At 37.3% G+C, this 22,668-nt stretch overlaps 1 long non-coding RNA gene and 1 pseudogene across 3 annotated transcripts; one reads left to right on the top strand and one right to left on the bottom strand.

Annotated features, from left to right (window-relative positions):
* Positions 1-389: 389 nt before the first annotated feature.
* Positions 390-4,789, bottom strand: LOC122143870. Of its 3 annotated transcripts, none has more exons than XR_006159414.1 (5): positions 4,633-4,789; positions 3,094-3,185; positions 2,923-3,007; positions 2,158-2,237; positions 390-1,656 (listed from the first exon to the last, which is right to left on the bottom strand). It is a non-coding gene; the product is annotated as an uncharacterized LOC122143870 (long non-coding RNA). The 3 variants fall into 3 exon arrangements; XR_006159415.1 differs by having other exon boundaries at positions 390-1,614; XR_006159416.1 differs by having other exon boundaries at positions 2,158-2,234.
* Positions 4,790-15,405: 10,616 nt separating this feature from the next.
* LOC122143871 lies at positions 15,406-21,183 on the top strand (annotated as a pseudogene).
* Positions 21,184-22,668: the final 1,485 nt, after the last annotated feature.

Here is a 22,668-nt window from a genome sequence, read left to right as displayed (position 1 = left end):
TTTTCCCCCACCCATTTCTTTCTTTTCTGCCAGGCAAAAAACTAAAAACACTCCTGTTGTCAGCAAACCACATTGATGTGTCATCAAATTCATGCCCCCCCCCCCCAAAAAAAAACCCACCAACAATTGTTGGCTTACTCATCCATACAATTGTTTTCTACAAAGAATAGTAAAGTGATTTTATCAAACTCAAGTTAGTTCATCAATATGCACTACCACAACACTGCACGAGGTGGCAGCATTGAGCTGAGTGTACGTTTCATGAGCTTTCTGAAATGACTCTCCAAGTAGCCTACTTTGTTTACAGCAACACAAGCTGTAGTTGTTTGAGGCATTCTTATATAAAATAGTCATTCTGAAATGCACAATGGCATTTTTTTCCTCTATTTTAAGTATTTTGTTTATTCTTCTTCATGTCTGGTCCACCCAGTGCAATTTTCTGAAAAACTGCATTGCCAATTATATTCAAGGCAATCTTTAGGAAACCTACAATTACTCCTTAAAGAGTCTTCCCTTCCTTCTGCTTGACAAAGTCATTTACTGCTGCAAACAGATTATTCTGAGTCATTTTATTCATTGACTGGGAGAAAAAATCTTGGAAGGGCATCAGAGTCACTGCAGTAATCATGCTGTGGATTTTTCTCTTATTCAAACATAATCAGGCTAGCTAACTGCACAATTATCATATATCATTAAACAAGCCATACATCAAAAAGTCAACTTTTTGTATCTAAAAAAGTCTAAATTAAAAACATTACTATTGTAATGTTATATTGACTCCTGCTGCATGAGATTTGACAAAAAAAACCCACCAAGATCACTTTAAATAGCTAGCGAATAGCGATATTAGCGATACAGTATTGAATAAAATAATGAACAACTAGGAGTCCATCATCAAAGTCTGGTAGTTTTGAGATTATCCATGAAGCACTTTTCAAAGCAGACAAAATTACCTTTTAGCGTTTAGATTTTAGCATTTCAAACTGACAACCTTTCTCTTTGGGGAAAACATTCAAAATATTGTTGAGCTTGACTCATTTCCGAATTTTTGCCTAGAAAAATGCTTTCTAGAATGAGAACGACACTTATGTGAATTAGCCTATTCATTTCTATTAGCAATAACATGCACCTAAACTTTCTAGGATATTTTGCACTTTTTTTTTTTGGCACATATAGCTATTTTTTTGCATACTTAGCATTTCCATGCAACCAGTAAATAATATCCACATTTTGTGGAAAGGAATTGTCTAGCAAACCAAAAACAAACTGTTTTGGTGGTTTACTCATAATCTCTTGAGGAAATTATAAGATTTTACACCATGTTCTCCGTGTTATTTGTTGACATCTTATCATTTGCATCTAAAGTGTTTATATAATGCACAGTGTTTTACAGCATAAGAACAACTGTTTCAATTCATTCTGATGTGTTTTGCTCTTACTTATTAGGCCACAGCTTGCAAAGACGCATTGAATAGTCCACCTGGAGCGTGCTGGCAGTTGAATAGTAGAGGTGAACGTGAAAGGTGACCTGTGGCAGCTGCAATGAGTCCCTTCATGTCTCTTTACCTCCCCTTGTTAGCGGCACAAACAGTTTCTCTTGTGTACCTCCCACTGCTGAGGAGTGGGCAGAACCAGCCATGAGCAGAATGCCAGGGACTGATGGGGACAATGACTCTTATAGTCAAAATGTTGCTTGTTACACTGGGTGGAAAGAATATTTAAGCACAGTATCAACTTTACTCCTTTAGTTTTTATATTCTAACATTAACCAAGGGGGTTCTAGAAAGAAATAATCAACAAAAACATGGTTTAATTTCCTCTTAGATGTCAGTAAAATCAGTGTTTACTGTAAAACATGAAATACTTGTTTCAGCTTAAAAATGTAAGTGTTCGGGTTGCACTTTAAATTGTTCAGTTACCTTTAGTTTAATTAGCTATTTAAGTTATCTCACATTCTAAGTTGTTATAACTAATTGCAGCAGCATTTTTTACAGTGTGATTTTGAAATTTGTGAGTAAAAATAGTTTCAACACCTTTTTTCCCCCAGTGTAATGATATTAGTGTCAGTGTAATTATTTTCTTTGGAAGAAAGTGTCTATTTAGTGTGTATATCAGTATTTATGTGTGCTAAAAAGGAAGTAATTGGAACTTGATTACCTGGATTCTCTGGTCTGAGCCGGTTTGGGTTGCTGACCAGCTAGACTTCAAGCCATTAGGGAACTTGGTCAAGGTTTCTGCTGGAAAACAGGGCATTGCAGCTGAAGGTGGTTTCGAACAATATCTGTATGATTTTGAGATCCATCTTTTCACACTGAGGACCACTGAGGGACTACAAAAGGTTCAAATGCTCACTGATGCTCCATGAAACATGATGCATTAAGAGCCGGGGGTGAAAACTTTGAAGTTTGAAGATCAGGGTAAATTAATTTGTCTTTTGGGAAACATGCAAGTATCTTCTATAGCTTCTGAAGGGCAGTACTAAATGAATATATATATAAATATATATATATATATATATATATATATAGTATATATATATATATAGGCAAAATAAGAAAAATGTACACCTTACACCTGCAGGCTCTTAGTGCATTGTTTTTCCTTCTGGAGCACCAGTGAGCATTTGAAACTATTGTAAAAGTTGTTTATGAGTTGTGTATGAATCTCAAAATCATACAGTCATTGTTGGAAAGAGTTCTAATATGCAAAAAATGCTGGAAAACAAAATAATCTGTGTCACCTGAAGAGTTTTTCTGAGGAAATATGTAAATAGGTTTATTCTGTTGCAGCCTATGTGTCTTTAATTTTATCATTATGTGTCTTGCTGTTGTATATGTGTCACTGGAAGCTGGATGCAATGTATGCACACAAAATATACACTATTTATTATGCTTTAAGGAAAGAAACTAAAAAGCAAAATACCACTTTAGATCACCATTGTCAGTGTTCTTCGAGGTGGTCTTGATGGTAGGTTTGTTGTCAGCGACTAAAGACACCAGAGGAAGTCCTGAAAGTGGCAAAAAACCATTAGCAATGACCACAAACTTCAGACTTCATGCATACATATTATGAAACATATCTGATTTTACATACTTTATGAGTTTACAGTGTTGTGATTGCTGGCGTTTGGATACTTGGTGCAGTACTTTACTGTTTCCACTTGTATCCATTGTCTTTTGTTTGAGCTGATGAGATGTAAAACAAATGCAAAATAATTCAGACTTCCATGTTAATGGCTTTGGAAGCACTTTCTGTAGTGTTGCATGTTTTCTTTTGTCATCTGGACACCCCACACGTGTCCATCTGAACCCTTACATGAGGACACTTGACTTGTGTGCATAAGGACCGGGGTTAATTAGCATCGCTGCTGGTCAGTTCAAACTGTGACGCACATCACTTTCCACTGAAATGCATGATTTATTTATGTAGATATGTTCATGAAGAAACTATTACATGAAGTTTGTTTGCATTCTGACATGTTTGATGGCTACCCGAGCGCATTTACAGTCCTTTTCTCGGGCGTGTGTCTCAGCTGTATGCCGTCTTTGTGTGGGGCTGTCCGCCGTGTCATACAGAATCTGGGAGACACAGACCACATTGTCTGCTTCAGGGATTGTGGTGTATGTGGCTGGCTATTGTTCGGGCAGAAAAGAAAAAGCAAAGCCTTAACACTGTGGCTGGTATACAATACAGTATTACATATATATATATATATATATATATATATATATGCCTTTTCACTCGGAAGTAATCTATGGTCCGTACCAAGTGGTGTGATACATGCTCTGTTGTGTTCAAACAAGATCTTTTGTCTTACTCTATTATCAGACGTTTACGATGGCAATCGCCCCCCGTGCCTTACGGTACACAGAGGGGCAAATCCACAAAACAACCTGTTTCTTATTCACTAACAGGGATGTGTGGGACTGAATATTTAAAGCATCAACTAGTCGTTGGGTTGCCTGAACAATCTGGGCTGCATTTCCCAAAAGCATTGTAAGCCTAAGCTGATCACAGCTCCATTGGTGACAATAGCTTTTAGAAAGGTTAATACTTGTTTATATTTATTAAATAATTTATTTATTTCAGCTAGTTGCCAAGGCTTCTCGATTTCATTTGGTTTAAATTTATTTACCAAAATAACTAAACCTGAAATAAAAATGTTTAAAATATTTAGACATATTTAATAATAATAAATTGACAAAACACAACAAATTTACTAAAACTTTAAATAAATTTAAAATGAAAACAGACAATATAAAAAATGAAACTACATTAAAAAAATAGTATATCTATGACACCAAGTGCTAAATTAGCAGAAATGGCATTTAAATTATATATATATATATATATATATATATATATATATAGATATATATATATAGTATATTTTTTTTTTTTTTTTTTTTTTTTACGTAAATTAGACTTATTAATCATCACAGCTTACACACAAAAGTCAGTTTTGTTTTTGCATCCTATTTGCTTATGCACAATATGAATTAGGTGCAAAGAGCACATGCAAATAAACAAATAAACATATTTGATTTCAACGGGCAATAATTTCAGATTCAGTGAAATCACAAGGACCTCCTGTCAATAAAAAAGGTTATTAGTTCAATGCTGGCATCTTACATTTTTACAGTAAGGTGAGATATAGGGCACTGCTGTAAATGTCAGAACTAGGTCTCGTGATACGGTAATCTGCTGAGAACTGCTCCTTCCTGTAAAGACAGGAGTAAAAGTGAAAGAAACACAACCAATTCCGAGAAGTCAATGATGTGCCCTTTGAAAGAAGTGTCAGTTTGAGGCTAAATATTCACCGTTCTTCTTGTTTTCCTCTCACTGAAGAAACGTTAGATGAAAGTGAGGAGGGTTGAAAGTATCCATTAGTGGGTTTCCACAGAGATAGCCTCAGCACGTCTCTCCCAGGGCAGGATTTAGCTGGACGCAGCAGGACGTGTCCTGACGAAATTAATTCCAACTCTACGGCTTGAAAAGGTGGCTGAAAAACAGCAGGCTAACAGGACCTGACATGGAATCAGCCAAAGTTTCCATGAGGCTAGAGCAACAGGACAAATGTTAGACACAAATTTGATCCTTTTCATTGTAATCACAACACTTTCCTAATATTTCTGTCAGTGTTAATCAGTTGCAAGTCAATCTAAACACATTGGCAAGCTTAAAGGAGTTATTTGAGCTACTATAAAAATGATTCTAACTTTCTCAGATCTTTAACCATATCCTGCTTGACTTTTAAATTTCAGGGAGTTGCTAATATTCATGCAATGAAATAAAACATTTCAAGTACTGAAAATAAACCCATCTGAGTAAATAAATGTTGACAGTGTCCATTCATATCAAAATACAGATTCTGTAAAATACAGATAGAGTTAACAATAGCTGAAATAGTCATCTGCAAAAGACTAAACCCTGACAGCTCACGTCCACTAAAGTCATAAATACACATAAAAGTAATCTCATTTCTTTAACCCAGTTACTTAAAAGCTTAACCAAATCTTGTCTAAATGGAGACAGAGGGTGGAATTGTTGGTATATTTTGATGGATGCTTGAATGATGACTTCAGTGGTTACTGCAATGAACTGTCGTCTTATTTCCCCTAAGACTTGGATCATTCCGGTGCCGGGCTGGGACAGGCTCCAAGTCAGCGCGATTGTGTTTGGGGGAACCAATGAAGCTCATCCATACTAGCTGGAGGGGGAATGACTTGACTTCACACAGTAGGAGGTGCAGGTCTATGACAAGAAGTGATCTGTGATAAGAGGTAGAGAAGAATTTTATGGTGACTTTGAGATTGTATTTGGAAACTGGCTGAAAATTCATTTGCAGAAAGGACATTTAGGTAAAGCAAAAAGGTACCACTTCAGTTACCTCCGATTTCCAATGCAAAACAATGGTTGTAAAAGGTTTTTTTTTTTTTTTTTTTTCAGAAATGCCATAGAGGAATGCCATTTTGATTCCCCAAAGAGCAGTTCTTACAGAAGAAGAACTTTTTTTTTTTCATATTGTGAAGAAAATTTCCAATTATAAAGAACCTTTTGTACAATTGAAAGGTTCCATGGATGTTAAAGGTTCTTAACTCTTTTTAGTTTTTTTTTACATTGACAATGTAATCAATATTCTACTTATTTAATTCAAATATTAATCTCATAATGTGTAGTGTTTTTAAGCATTTTACATTTATTCTAAAATAATAAATCAAGACAGTAACAGTTTAAAAATTATATTTTATTTTTGAACATATATGATCGGCTATTCTTTTTAATAGTTGACTTTTTGACTATTTTGAATTTTTCAGATCATCAGACAGCCAAGCTCAGTAAATATTAGACACAGACATATGCCAAACTGATTACTCATCAAAAACTCCCACAGATGATGTTTTCATGCCATTTTACTTCTTATTTTGATGTGACAAAGTGGTTATATCTAAGTGTGTGAGTTGTTCACTTACTTTTTATTAGTCTTCCCTTTAAAAACATTATATTGTTCATTCAGACTGTTCATAACCAGTCATATCCAATCATATTGTGATGGAGGCATTGTCTCCTCTCACTTGACTTCCCCCCATTCATTCTCAATTACCCCCCATCAAACCCACAGCACACTTTAGGAGGTCTGTTAAAACTCAGTGGGCTCAGGGGAGGCGAACGAGACGCCGAATCCTGCTGTAACTTTACTGTTTGACAATGTTTCTTTAGAAAAAAAAAAAAAAAAAAGCAATTTATACACTTTTTAATGTTATATTCTGTAATTGTTTTTTTTTTTTTTTTTTTTTTTGAGAAGGCATTGCCTCCCTTGCCTCCTCAGAGGAAACTCCCCTGGTCAAAGAAAGTATGTTTCATGAAAAGACCAACATTTTGAACAAAAAGCTGAGAAATCATATTGTTGTCAAAGACTACATCTGGTTTAGATTTGAATGAGAAAAAAAAAAAAAAAAAAAAAAAAAACCTTCCTGGATCATCATTTCATTTGGTAACGTTAGGCAGTTTTGATTTGATTTGATTTGATTTGGATAAAAAAAATTTGATGATGCAGTTGAATGTTTGTTAATCACGTCATTTTAAATATCATTCTACAATTCTTACATATGTGATCACTTATTTCAGCTTCTATAACAGTGAAAACACAGAAAGCTGGAAAATTCCCACAATGCCAGGGAAAGAATTCATGGAAGCATTTCGAGTGCGTAGGGCAGAATTAACAATTTCCTGTGGGTAGTGCCGTTTGCTGGTTGCAGATCTGTCAAATAAAGATGTTGAGTTGTCATGGATGCAACAGGCCACAGCAAGGTCTAGCATCACTTGATTTAGAGGCAGAAATGAAATTTTGCCATCGCATTAGATATTGCTCGGACAGTAATCTGGTTTTCTCTGGGCAGCAGAATGCCCTTATACTCTTTGAGGTCACTAAAGACCTGAGGTCCGCCGTATAATGGTTTATTAGCCTAACACATTCCCCTTATAATCCCCATTTTCGAGCCCCCGCGTCCAACTCAGCTGCTCTGCCCCAGGGCTTGGCCCCCTTTGAGGGTATGTTTGATGTTGGCTACTCTCTACCTCCTTCCAGCCCAGGTGGAAACTCTTGAGCAGAACTTTCTATAGGCACCCACTCCAGCCTGATGTTTTTCTATCAGTCAGTTGGAAGAGGCAATTCAGGGGCCGCGGGCAACAAAGAGCCCATCTGGACCTAGATAAGTGCATAGCCAAATAAGAGGGACCCCTGTTGTTCTCGTTCCTTTCTAGACTTTGTTGCCGTTGAGTGCATTCTGATGTCCTGAAGAGCATGCTCAACACGAACCCTCCAAATGTACATTTTAGAAGGGGGTGAAAGAAAAGATCCCTCTGTCCGAGTGGGATGAATGCAAGTGGCTTTCCTTAGCTGTATGTGTACAACAAAGGCAAAAGAAGGAAGAGTGTGTGACAAAAATGGAAAAAGCAATTATGGGAACGGTAATGGGGCTTGGGCCACAAAAGTCGGCCCTTTCCCATGTTGGAGAGCATGATGCAGGTCCCCGTCCTCTGGGAGGTCTCACCCATGCATCGGGAACACTCGGGTCTTGTTAGCTGGAATATGACTTGGTATCTTTGATCATGTCAGCTGATTTTTAAGCTCAGCTTAAGGGCCTGGAAAAAGAGGAGTGAAAAAAAAACAGACAGGATCTGACCACCTTCCTTAAAGCAAGGACGTATTTTGTGCTCAGCTCATATGGCACCAGCAAATCTGGAACGGGGGCATACAGTCACATATGTGTTTTCAGAACGATTGATGAGAAAATGCATTGTCACATGAGACAATGATCATGTTCGAAAACTTTCTTTCCTATTTTCAATAAAACTGTTTAAGCTTCATTGACAGTTTGTTGTACAGCAGTTTCCATTTACCAATTTTTTCCCCTCTTTTTGATTTTGGCCAATTTTACTACCTTTAATCAAACTGACAACTTCAGATAGCTATGGACTGGCTTGATAACTTGCCTTATGGAATAGGAAATACTCTCAGTAACCACTTTTGTCTATATACTGACAACTCAATGCCAAAATGTTTTGTTTCAGCTCAACACAATTAGGACGCATGGCATACTGTGTTCCTCTTTGTGCAATTAAATTAGATTTTCAAATTAGACTGCATCGCAACATTCCCACCCTTCTAACCACATGAAGATAACAGTGGCTGAGTACACTTTACAATTTGATAATGCCCTAATTTGTTTAGTTCATCAATTTCATTAACCAGTTTCCTGCGTAGAACACACTGAGTCATGTGATTTACAGACTGTTTGTACAAAATGAAACAATCTTTCTGTTGTATTCAATATTTTTAGTGTATTTTTTTTTTAGTTTGAATAGCTTACAATTTTGATACTTTTGCCCAGATTTTTGAAGTCTTGAGCCACTGACACTTTTTTGAGTTTTTTTAGATTGAGACTGTGGTTCCATCTAGTTTGGAGGATGTCAACCGTATTTGAAATTTTTAAGCTGATTTTAGAACACATATTGTTTTCATTTGTCATGCGTCTACTAGCAATGAAATGTATGTTTCTGTGTAAGTTTGCTGTAGTCAGAATGACTTAATTCTCAGTTGTTTAGTGTATTATATCAAATTTTTCTCTGTAACCATTTACAAAAGTCTATGCTTAGGGTTTTAAGATCTGTTCATATTTTGTATTCCAGCTTTTACTGTTAAAAATTAGTTTCGGGACACATTTAAAAACACATAATACAAACAATCATATGTATTGCATTACACTCTGAATGCACTTTTACAGTCCTAATGGGTATTCAGATCAAATTAACTTACCCCAGTCACAAAGCATGTTGGGTATTGTCTCGGTTACATGTGTAACCCTCGTTCCCTGAAGGAGGGAATGGAGACATCAATTTGGTGACCGACGAATTGGGAATCTCGCCAAAGAGACCAATCCACTAAATGTAACTAAATGAGCCAATGGACATTGGCATGCAGAATTGACACATCTGGCTGCCACAACCCAGCAGCGCGGGTATAAGAGGCAGCAGGTGCACCACATTCATTCATCTTTTCACTGAGGAGCCAAGCCGGTGACCCGACAGCTCAGCGGTGATACAGAAACTGTGGCGACGGGACGTAACATCTCTGTTCCCTCCTTCAGGAAACGTGGGTTAAAACATGTAACCGAGACATTCCCTTTCAGTCGGGTCACCTCTCGACGTCACGTCGATGATTGAAAAATTGGGAATCCCTACCAATGTGCCACAGGTGCTGCCCCCTCCAGTGCCCTGTGTAGGCAGATGATAGGACTGGGCTCTACACAGAGAAGGCCGACTACTGCTGTTTCTAGGGGGTGAGTGACATTTACTCATGTGGAGTAACCCAAAAGGGTCCTATTGCACATGAGAGTTTCTGAGATGGCTCAGGCTTCATCATCTAGATATGGCAGAGCGTAGCTTGAGGCTTGTAACAGCCTGGTGTGTGATGGCATGAAGCAGGGTCTTGAGTGTCACAGCACCTACCTGGTTCCACGAATGGGCAGTGGAAGTGCTCTTGGGCAACCCACTGCTGCCCACTGATGAAAGAGGAGGAGGAAAGTGATCCTGTTATGCACAGTCCACCACTCTCCTCCTCTTGGGACCCAGAGTCTGAGGAAACTGCTTCTTTTTTTCTAAAGTTTTGGGTACCGCTGACTGCTGGAAATAAAACACAAACAAAAGGAAAGGATTATCCATCCAGCCCTCCTCCAGGGGAGGGAGTGGTGTGGTCACCATCTCCCGATGAGCAATCCCCTCTATCTCCAGGTCACCCATCTCAGGACCTCTTGCACTTTCACTTGCCACCAGGTTTGGTGGGGCCTGGACGTGCTGGGTATCCTGCCTAGGCCCGGCTCCACGAGGCTGTCTTGTGGAAGGTTGCTGCTTTTGTGTGGGAGTGGACGCAGGGGGACAACCTCGGCGATCAGCAGGCTGAGGGGCTTCCTTCAGCACATGATGTGCTTGATCGCCTCAGTCTGCTTCTGTGCCAATGAGAACTGCAGGGCTACACCCTCAACTGCACCGCCTAAAAAGTCAGTTTGTGATACGGAAGAATTTAGGAATTGCACTTTATCATGCTCCTTCATATCAGCCAGACACAGCCAGAGATGACACTCCTGGACCACCAAGGTGGGCATCGCACTATCCAGAGACACTCCTGGTGTGGCTATCTGCACTCTGTATGATTCCCATGAGACCGTGACCACCGGTGCTGTCTGCTGTAATGCCCGCACTCGCTTTCTACAATCACTCCAAGAGAATAGCAGTAGTGATGCACCACTGCTTGGCTTCGAAGCGAAAAGATGAATAAATGCAGTGCACCTGCTGCCTCTTATACCTGCGCTGCGGGGTGTGGCAGCTAGATGCGAACTCCGCATGCCAATGTCCATTGGCTCATTTAGTTACACTCGAAGTGGATTGGTCTCTCGGGCGAGATTCCCAATTCATCAGTCACCGACCTGACGTCGAGAGTGACCGACTAAAAGGGAACTTGAGTATCTATTGTACATTTATTTCTTCAGCTCCCACAAAGAACTAACATTTTCCAACATATTTGATAAGTCAAAATCTGTAGGCTATTTAACTAGATGTAAAGGCTAATTTGGACACTGTACTATAGGCAGTAGCAGTGTAAATTTCCCCATACTGGCAATAAAGTTGTAGCTTGGCATTTGCTTGGCATTTGATTGTAATATTGTACTTTGTTTGGCATTTCAACCTTCATGCAACACAACAAACATGTCCTTCTATATGCATATTGTTGCAGAATAACACAAATCCAGTAGTCAGTGTTGTTAATATATAACATTAAACAACACTCACAATCCATCATATGTGTGGATCTCTTTTCTAACTACTTCTCTCCATTTTGTCTGAACTGCAAGTAACTTCCTTTTTACACAAGGCTGCAGTCTACAGAGGTGAAAAAAAAAAAACTTTGAATGTCTGATTACTAATTAGCCAGCAGTGAACCTGACCAGATGGTCTTTTCACTGCATGGTCAAAGTTTCCCAGAGAGCTCCTAAGCCGGTGAAGTTTGGGCTTTTGACGGAGAGGCACTTTCACTACAATCCACTTTAGTTTCTCTCCACCCTTTTTTTTTTTTTTTTTTTTTTGGTATCCATACAGCTTTCTTCTTTAGCTTAGCATGTAAATGTGGAATTATGGCTGTCATACTGTATGTGCAACTGAGTGCATGAGGTTGGTGTTGTACTCCATGTTGTTTTTAAATGCTGTGTTCAAATGCTCCAATCGCAAACAGTGAAATATTCATCAAAAAACTGCCTTAATGGCTGGAGCACTTCTAACATCTTGCCTTCAGTCTGGAAATCCATAGAGACAGTAAATTACATTACTGTATTACACACACATTTTACAGAGCAAAAAAAAAAAAAAAAAAAAAAAAATAATAATAATAATAATAATAATAAATTAATAAATAATAAAAATGAATAAATTAAAAAATAAATAATAATAATAATAATAATAATAATAATAATAATAAATAAAAAAAAACTCGAGCCATGTATAACTTTGCTAGTATATACATGGGTATATAAGCATGCATGGCCAATAGAAAGCTTTTTGAATGGGACAACGATAGCTGAGAATGATGAGGAGTCACAACTTTTTCTGTTTTTGGAGATACAGTAGTCAGCAACACATCATTTCTGTTAAGGGAAACACTGTCATCAAAATAAATTAACTTATTTTTTTTTCTTTGTAATTAGGTCCGCAAAATAAGGCCTACTTTAAACACACAACTCGATTTATTTTTTTAATACCCAAATCTTCTGGAAACTTCTCTTCATTTTCTCTGCATAGAAAACTAAATGGTGGCAATTTTTCATGGAAATCAGGATTTCACATTTGTGAAATAGACCAGGATAAAGAGAGCAAAAAATTAAATTAAATTAAATTAAATTATTTAATTAATTAAAATACAGAACTTTTCCCACAAATCTCATTTGACATTTCTAGTGTCTGAGAGAGATTATTTCCATTGATACAATATGAAGTATGCAGTTCAAGTTAATTTACTCCATCTATCAGTCTATTTATCTCCCACACTGACCCCCTGTGAACATTGGATCTGTCTTGTTACCCCCGGTCGGTTTTGTGTAGGCGCATACAAGCATGGTTACATGGTATTTTAATCCATGCAGAGAGATGGGCTGATGAGCTGTTTGTAAAAGGGTTTGTCTGAGCTACATAGTTCAGTGAGACCCACTCAAATGTAAACACCAACCCTGGGGTGATCGGTGCATGGGATGGGGGCTGGGGCTGGGGATTATGAATTCATCTTTGTGCATGTGTGTGACTTGTATTGAGGAATGGGGTTGTGGATGAATGGAAAGAAGGAATGGATAGTCTTGTGGTCTCTGGAGAAAAAAGAAGGTTCATTGCTATCTAGATAATTAACCCTTCTCCCTGTAATAACACCAATCCCAGGGGCCCCTGAGTGCGTATTCGACCCCTGACTCCATGTCAGGATGGACCGTGAAGGCTAATCCTGTTTCAAGAGGATGCTTCAAAGAAAAACCTAATGAGACATTTTGGAAAACACAGAACTGCCCCACCTCTTCGAGGTCAATGAAATAATGACTTGTTTTTCATAAGTCTTTGTACACAGCTCTCGTGTAATGGCCATCTACGAGTTCTTAGACGCCAGATTAATTATCTAATTTAAAATGGTCCAAGAGTTGATTGCAGTTTGAGGTCTGGAGATTTTTTATGATGTTTTTGTTGTTGTAGCTGTAGCTCTACACTTGCAAAATATGTAGGACAGTGGATTGTGTTCTTTCTCTTTCCTCTATGTACTTTATTATTTGTGGTATATGATAAGGCAAGCATTACTATTGCTATTGCTCATATGTAGTGTTAGGAATTTGAAAGAAACCACTAATCTTAAGTATTAAACTTTGGTGCGTAACTTTTCCCACACCATTTATCCTATAGAGATGGAAGATGCCTCAAATCATGTGACTTGCTGAGGAGAGGCATTCTGTTATATGGATCCAAGACTTAGCAGTGGATTCTTCACTTGGGCCAGTCAGTAATCTGTAAAAATCTTTTCATAATTCACATTGTTTCAAAGCAGATTTACAGAAAATCATGATGCTAATGTTCATAATCTTAAAGGGATAGTTCACCCAAAAATGAAAATTCGGTCAATAATTACTTACCCTCATGTGGTTCCAATCCTGTAAGACCTTTGTTCATCTTCTGAACACAAATTAAGATATTTTTGATGAAATCTGTGATCTTTTTGTCCCTCCATGGACAGCAACACAACTACCACATTCAAGGCCCAGAAAGGTACTAAAATAGTCCAGGATGGACTATTTTTCTTACGTAGAAACATCCCATCTCTCTTAGTTTATCACTAGTATGTTCTGGTTCGAATACATAAGGCTAGGCCAAAAATTGCAAGTCATCCTCTCTGTCACCAGTTGAACCACTGACCTCACATGGACTATTTTAATGATGACCGTACTACCATTATGGGCCTTGGACATGTACGTTGCATTGCTGTCTATGCAGGGGCAGAAAGTTCTCAGATTTCATCAAAAATATACAGGTTTGGAAAGACACGAGGGTGAGTAATCAATGACAGAATTACATTTTTTGGGTAAACTAACCCTTATTTTTATGCCTTGTAGTCAAATTTCAGAAATTTAGCAATAATACAAGCAGTCAAGCCATACATTATATATCGCCCTACACAAATATACTGTATGTAGGAGCTTAAAGTTGTTTATACTTGTAAATAAAAGCTTTATAAAGAGCTTGGTGGTTATATAGTATTTTTTTTTCAACAAAATAAAAATCAGACAGTTGAGATTTGCTATATAGTATATATCCTTTTACATAAATATACTGTATGTATGCAGTATAAATTAAGCCAGCAAATAACAAAACAATGGAAGTTTATATTCCGAAGTTCTGAGATAAATAGTCGCAATTACCTTTTTATATTTTTTATTCAGTGGCGGAAACTGGCTTCCATACTAACCTGTAATAAATCAGCAAAAATTGTAGTTGGATTTGAAGCAATACTGGTTGGTCAAATGAGTTTATATATATTATTATTAAAGTAATAGTATATGAAAATAATTTGCAATTTTTTTTTTTTTTTTTTTTTTTTGTGCAAAACACCTTAGGAACAGCACATCAACGCCTGGCCATCATGGTGGCATTGTTGCATTGGCAAGTCTCTCACATTCTCTTCACAAAAGTAAATGAAATCAGTTTCTACTTTTGTCACTGAAAGTTCTTCACAATCTGTTCAATTGCTCCGTGATCAGACCCAAAAGGCGCCTCAATTCCATGCAGCAAGACCCGCTGTGTGTTTCCCTCGCTCGGTGATTAAACCGAGCGGGTTCCCATGGAGATCCTCTGAGCTGTCACAGGGCAACCCTTAAATCTCCACCAGAAGCAAGAGTTTTTGTGTGCGGGTGACACTTCCTTTCAAATGAGCACAGTTTAAACACTGATTTATGCATCTCTGTAATGCTTCACAAGGGTCAGTGCGGGAACTCATTCAAATGGGGAAAACAACTTCAGCCAACAGATGCCACATTTCTGACACGGGAGCAATAACTTTAATCCACACATGATTGTGAAGATTTGAAGACACTTGCTCACTTTGAGAATTTTAGGCAATTAGGGCTTTGTGGCGTATCACACGTTCCACTCTTGGGGACTGATTCCACAAGTGACATCTGGCCTTAATTAGTCCCTCCTGCACTATTTTCAGTAGGCGTTTCTCTTCACTAAACCACCAATCAGAGAGTCATCATCAGCCTGGCACTCCACCCCCCCAATGCATTCACTCCGTCAAGGCTTTTTTTTTTTTTTTGTCTGTAAAGTATTCTCCGTCCTTTTTTTCCCCCCATTCCCCTGCTCTGCCCCCTGAGCACCATCCAGATGCACTGGTGTGTGACAAGAACAGCTATGCAGACAGTAAAGCAGCACTCAACCACATCCTGACGGTATCCTGGGCACCGCAAACACTCTTTCCACAGCCTCCAGAAGTTGGGTACCTTCAGAGAGGAGACTTGAAGGACTCAGTTTTAGACTGAATCAAGGGATGTGACAGGAAGCCTCCAAATGAGAGATACTGAAGTGAATGAGAGCTACAAAGGGATACAGCGAGTGACCGAAGAGTCAGCGAGAATCATACAGACTTTGACTGCTCATCTCGACTTGTTCGACTCATTTTGAGCGAGGTGGATTTCTTTGCACGTTCTTGAGGGAATTGCAGGTGGCTTCCTGACTGGAGAACTTCACTGAACTCAGTTTAATTCGACACTGAAACAGAAGTTTAAAAAGGACAATTATGGCCAACTCTGGGTTTCAGCTTCTGGGCTATTTTCTTGCTCTGGGTGGATGGATTGGCATCATCTCCACTACGGTGCTGCCCCAATGGAAGCAGTCCTCTCTTATGCAGGGGATGCCATCATTATGGCCGTGGGCTTGTACGAGGGCCTTTGGATGTCCTGTGCATCTCAGAGCACGGGTCAGGTGCAGTGCAAAATCTTTGACTCCTTGCTCTCGCTGGATGGTAAGTACTAAACAAAGAAAAGGGATGGTTCACAGTTCTACCATCATTTACTCAACTTATGTCATTGCAAACTTGTATGAGTACATAAAAAGGTCTTTAGAAGGATGTCTCTCCATATACAAACAAAAATATTCTTCAAACATTTTCCACAGAAGGAGAAAGTCAGGCATATAGGTTTAGAATGACATAAGTCTGTTAAATTTTGATGAAAATAAAGGTTCAAAAAGTGGGGTTTCACGGCGATGCCACAGAAGAATAATTTGGGTTCCCAAAAGAACCGCTCTTAAAAGAACCACTTTTTCCTTGTATGAAGAACATTTTAATAATCTAAAGAACCTTTTCCCACTATTGTGCAATGGCGAGGTTCCATGGATTTTAAAGGTTCTTCGTGTAACCATGGATGCCAATAAAGAACCTTTATTTTAAAGAATATGATAAATTTGTTCAAGTTTATATGAAATAATAATTAAATCAAGATTCTTTGGCTAGAGTAGGTTGGTGGCAAAAAAGTGCAATCAACAGAGCTGCTGTGTGCACATGGATTTAATCAACTCGTTTAATCAATCAAATTAAAATATGTGCATTTTGACATATTATAATTAAAGTCTTATGTGACCCTACCCTCACTGAGGCACTGACTCTACCAGACTGTTGAAATGCCGTGGAATGCAATTAAATGGTAATTAATCAACATTTAGCGCCACTGTCATTGTCAATTTTGTGGGGACTTATTACGTCTAATCAGAATCAGTCACTTCTCATCTATATCTGGGACCGTCCCGGAAAGAAAAACGTCTCTAAAAATCAATTATGAACGGTGACTGATGATTGCGCGTTTAAAATTATGACTTTTTTTTCCCATGACAAATAGCATCATAGCCACATCTGTTTGTGATTTGTGGTTAAAAATTACAACACTGCAGGCAGTGACACAATGTAACGGTTCTGAAGAGTTATGAGACACTTTCAAAATGAAAATGAAATATAAATGTGGCATGGCTCAGAGAAAACAGTTTGCCATCTTATATTCTGCATCATTGCTTTAATAACAGTGTATTGTCTTGAAGTGATGAATGGCAGTTGTGTTGAGAAGAAAAGGCCAGTGTTTAGGCAAACACCAAAGATATGTTCAGAATGCACATCCCCACACAACACGCAGGTCACCTTTATCATTGTTTAGAGGAGATTATATGCAAACAAACATTTGACGACAACTATGACTACATTTGTTGTTACAGATTTTGTCTGACTGACTGATAAAGTAGAGGTTCCAAACGGAACCAAAAATGTTCTTACATGATGTCATTAAAGAACTTTGTTCCACAAAGAGCATCTACTGCTGCTTTAAAGAACCCGGAAACCAAATTTGTTGATCAGAACAAGCAAAGTATAACGCAACATCAAAAGCTGTTTTAATTTCCAAAGAACCATTTAGTAACCTCTAGAATCCTATGAAGCCCAAAATGGTTCTTTAAAAGGAGAATATTCTCTACTAAACCTAAAAATGCTACAAAGAACCATTGAAAAACATCTCATTCCTTTGAAGAGTACCATTAATCATAGTCATTATTACTGTAGGCTTTGTTTAATTGGCAAAGCAAATACCACAGCAATGTTGTCTAAAATACTGCCATTAATGCCACTTTGCTTCATCAAGGAACAACTTTCCACATAAGATCTGACAGATTTATGCAGGGAACATTCATCCAAAGAACTTTCATGGCCCCGGCTGCTACTTTCTGTCTAATACTGTTAGGTTTTGTGGAATATCATTTGGTTTCATAGCATCTCTATCACACACATGCGCCGCTCATGCACAAAGACTGCACTCAGTACTGTACTGCTGGTGGTGGAATCTATAACCCTTGGCCCACAAAGGGTGACGGGACCATCTGATTCCACTATCCCCCCTCCTCCCAACCTTAGGTCATCTGGTTGGATAGTGACTGCAATGTTCTGGCTTCTGTATGTACAGACAGCCTCCCACAAACTTGCATTGTTTGCCCCTTTTCTGCAGAAGTTCTAGTGTCTTTTCCTGAATAACAGTTATTATGTGCTGACAACTAAACACAGTATTTAGGATAAAAAAAAAAAAAAAAAAAAAAAGCACATCTCTATGAAGCTCACTTGAGCTACGGTAATTCAAAGTTATAAAACTTGCACTGTAAACGTGCCCAGAGAAATACTGCATGCAATGCAAGCAAAAATGATAGTGTTTTGTTGTGTCAATCTAAAACTGAAAGTATAAAACATGATCAAAAAAAAAAAAAACAAGGAACAACTGAGCTGGGATTTATATTTTGAAATAAATCTATCTATCTATCTATCTATCTATCTATCTATCTATCTATCTATCTATCTATCTATCTATCTATCTATCTATCTATCTATCTATCTATCTATCTATCTAAATTAATGAATGTTTAAATATACAATGTTAAAAACACGTTATATATTTATATTTAGTATTTATAGTATTTATATACTATATATATATATATATATATATATATATATATATATATAACATGTTTTTAACATTGTATATTTAAACATTCATTATTTTATGTATACATATGAAATTGTAAAATAAAAATAAATACATTAAAATAAAACAAAATTAAAAAATCACATAAGAATTTAAAACAAATAAGTGAAATATATTCTATTGCTGTCAATGGTTTTAAGGAAACACATTAACAGACCCTCAACTTTCACTGTTGATTCATTTAAACCTGTTAGTTAAGGTTGATTCTGAAAAGTAAGCAGAGCCACTCAGAAAATATTAACTATAATGCAAGTAGACAACCAAAAAAAATATGATAAGAAATGGAAAATAAATGTATGAAAATTATGGCTATCTGATAATAAATTGAACTAGACTTTCAAACTTTTGGTTCTTTGTTCTAAATATTATATCTGCAGGGGTAAGAACAATGTTTTAGAAATCCTCATTGAGGGCGTCAAAAATAATTATGACATCATAAATAAGTGATCTGTGTGAGGAACGCATTGAGAGATGTTTGAATGACGTGTGGAGCAGCCCACAAGCGCAAACAATAGACAATGGCCGAGCCTCACATGCAGCTTCTCTTGAAGCATGTTCTCTGCCATTGTACGTGCACTTGCCTTCCTTTCGTCCGTGCCAGGCGCTGCCAACGTTGGCACTGGACAAGGGATTGTGGGAGGACCCTCCACCCTTCACCCGGAGTCTAACTACCCTCATTCAAACATGACCTTAAGATCACGGTGTTACTCCGCGAAACACTCTCCTTACAAATCAAGAAATGAAGCAAAACAAGGATGAAAGACCATAAAGTAAGACCTCTCTTATAAAGCACTAAAATCCCTCTTCAAAGGCAGCCTCTTCACGTAGTAAATCAAACATCAAAAGTCGTGTGATAATCTCTCCTCAGTTCTTGCCTTCTTTGAGATGCTGTTATACTTATTTTATGGCTTCGATTCATGTTTGATGCAACACTTTCAAAGCTTCTGCTGAAAATGGGTGGGCTACAAAGGTGATTCCCATTACATGCGGCATCTGAACTCTTCTTTTGAGTAGATGTGCATAACAATGCATGGACAGTTCAAAAGGGTTGGTGGTCTGTCGCATTGTGTGATTCAGAGTTGAAGTTGAAGTCATTATCCATGCCGGAACCGGCATGTAAGCATGTAGCTGTCACACAAAAGGAGACACAGGCATTGAAAACAATCCCCCTTTGTAGGAAAGCCACAGTAATCTCTTCTGTGCGAAACATGTAAAAATGTCACTCCTACAACATTATGCATGAACCGAACACCGTGTGGGTTATTCATGGAATTTTAATGTAGTACAGCAGCTAAAAATTACTACTAAACAATGCTCGAAATAGCCAGGAAAATTATGTTAAATGTATATTCTGTAGGTTTTGGGGGAGTCCAAAACATGTCCAAATAAAATTTTCCTCTAAAATCAGAAGAAAAAAAAATATATAAAATTCACATTTTGCGTTGATAAAAATTATTTTAAAAAGCATTAAGAGTTTGAAAATATATATATATATATATATTTTTTTTTACTTTGGGGCGAAACAAGACCAGGACATGTTATTGACAGACAAGTTTTATATAGCCTAATTATTGTCAAGTGTCACATTTAGACAAATGCAAAAAAGGCGGAAAATACTAAATTTTAATTATTAATATTTATGCTTAAAAAACAATTGTTGAGAAAATCAGGAGAAAAGAAGAAAAACTTACAAATAAAATGTAAAAGTAATTACAAAAAAAGATTATTCTATAAAACTTAATTTGTTAGAATAACTCAGAATTTGAATTTTTTTTTTCAGTCCACATTCAGACGTGTCGAGCTCTGATGGTGATCTCAAGTGCTGATGGGATTCATTGCTATCATTGTGAGTGTGGTTGGGATGAAATGCACAAAGGTGGGTGACAACAACCCTTCCACCAAGAGCAAGATCGCTATCTCTGGCGGGAGTCTTTTTCTGCTTTCAGGTGAGTCTCCAAACCCACGCTAAACACACTGCAGTTATTATGAGGTTTGGTGAGAGTATGTAAAAAACATGACCATTTGTCTTTGTAATGCTCATATACACTGGATTGGTTTGAGATGAACATACCAGTAAGCTTACTAAGAAACTCCAGACTTTGAGCCACAACGTAAACAAAAGTCATTAGTACACTCTACATGACTGTAACTTGCTAAAAATGAGTAAATTGCATTTATCTAGGTCAATGTCACACATACCTCAGAGAGTCCAGTAAATCATTCAGTGTAAATTAGGGTAAATAAACTGGCATTCCTCCATTAGCCTCCACATTCTTGATGTCTGTTTTGGTCCTCAGTCGCTGTATCACTTCTGACCCATCTGACATTGCAGAAGTAAACAGGAAGTGGCTAGTCTGGGCCACATTAGCACATTCTTTAAAGCCTGAAAGTAAACAAACAGAGATCTTATAATCAATAGCAGTTGCTAAGACTGTGATTTCTACCATGTCTAGGTTTGTGTACGCTGGTGGCTGTGTCATGGTACGCCACACAGGTCTCCTACCATTTCTTTGATCCGAATACACCAATTAACGCCAGGTAGGACCATTATAGAATTTTCAAATTATGATGGAAGCCGTTTTCTTTTTTTGTTCAATTTTTTTTTTTTTTTTTTTCAGTTAAAACAAGTAATTCTCGTTAATTATATATTGAAAGCCAATCAAATGTCACAGGGAAATTAAATAAAGTACACATAAAAAATGTTTTACAAGGTAATGTAAAAATTAAATTAAATGTGGTATAAGACATACATGTATAATGTGCAATATTATCCAGGTCCAAAACACACAAACTAAAACTATTACACGGACAAATATTTACACTGTCATAGGCCTATGGTCAAGGAGGTTTGTGTACTTTTTTTTTTTTCAGAGATACTGTATAAGCATGAATTCTGCTATACTTTCATTTTCATGAAGAATGTGGAAATTCTGTACTTTTTATTGACATGTAAATGGCTTCCCCAACATACCTAAATAAGATTTTTAATTAAGGAAATCCTATTTCCAAAAAAAAATCCCCCCCAAAAAAAAAAAAAGAGATTTTACAACCCACTTTGAAGCTGAAATCCCTAAGAAGTTATAACTTACACTGGACTCTTTTTTATAATTTTTTTTACATGGGTTTCAGGGAAAACTTCTATGTACACTTAATGACTTTTATGTAAAGTGAATGGAAATATCATCTGGGAACAAAGTCTTACTGATTTAAAAGATTCCACAGTCTTTTATTTTGCCTTTTCAACAAACTAAAAGGCAAATAAAGTCAAAAAGAAAAATGGATTAAATGTGAGATACAAAGGCTATGTTCGACTAGCATACTACTCTTATGATTTATGCAGTATATAATAAGTATACTGTGAAAAATGTGCATGGGAATACATTGATTAACTACAACATTTTGACATAATGCACAGCATAAAATACAATATTTCACAATGCAATGAGCTTGAGAGAGGATTTTAACATATCTTTTTTGACTTCTATTATTCAATCAGACACCAAACTCTAAGAATTTTTTGTTTAGATAAAAATGCAAGCATCTTTTTATTTCCAATATGATCCAGTATGCAACAATGAAGTCATGTGACAAATGCATTCTGTTTTGCATTATATTGTATATTAATAGTAGGCACTATACAGTATACACTGTATGCTAATATATAGTAAGTAGTATTTCAATCCAATGTATCCTGTAGATAGAAACGTCATGGCCAAGTTCTGATTGGCTGGTCTGTTCTGCATGGTGGGGGGCCTCTGTTTGCCAGCTATGTGTGTTCCCTGACAGCCACGTGCCTGACCGGACAACACCACATTGAGGAGACCAGGAGTTAAGACACTTCCCACCGTCCGCTGAAGTACAGGGAATTCCACTAGAACCATAGAGGACATTATTTAAAACCACTGGAGTTCCAGCGCCTCCAGTCTGGGGAAGTGAGAATTGGCAGACTTGAGTGAAAACGCCCAGCCAAGATATAAACATAAAGTTATTTAGACAAAGCACTTTCGAGGTAAAGTCCAATACTGGT

Source organism: Cyprinus carpio, unplaced genomic scaffold (assembly GCF_018340385.1).
Source record: "Cyprinus carpio isolate SPL01 unplaced genomic scaffold, ASM1834038v1 S000006522, whole genome shotgun sequence".
NCBI lineage: Eukaryota > Metazoa > Chordata > Actinopteri > Cypriniformes > Cyprinidae > Cyprinus > Cyprinus carpio.
This window is presented reverse-complemented; position numbering and strand designations above follow the sequence as displayed.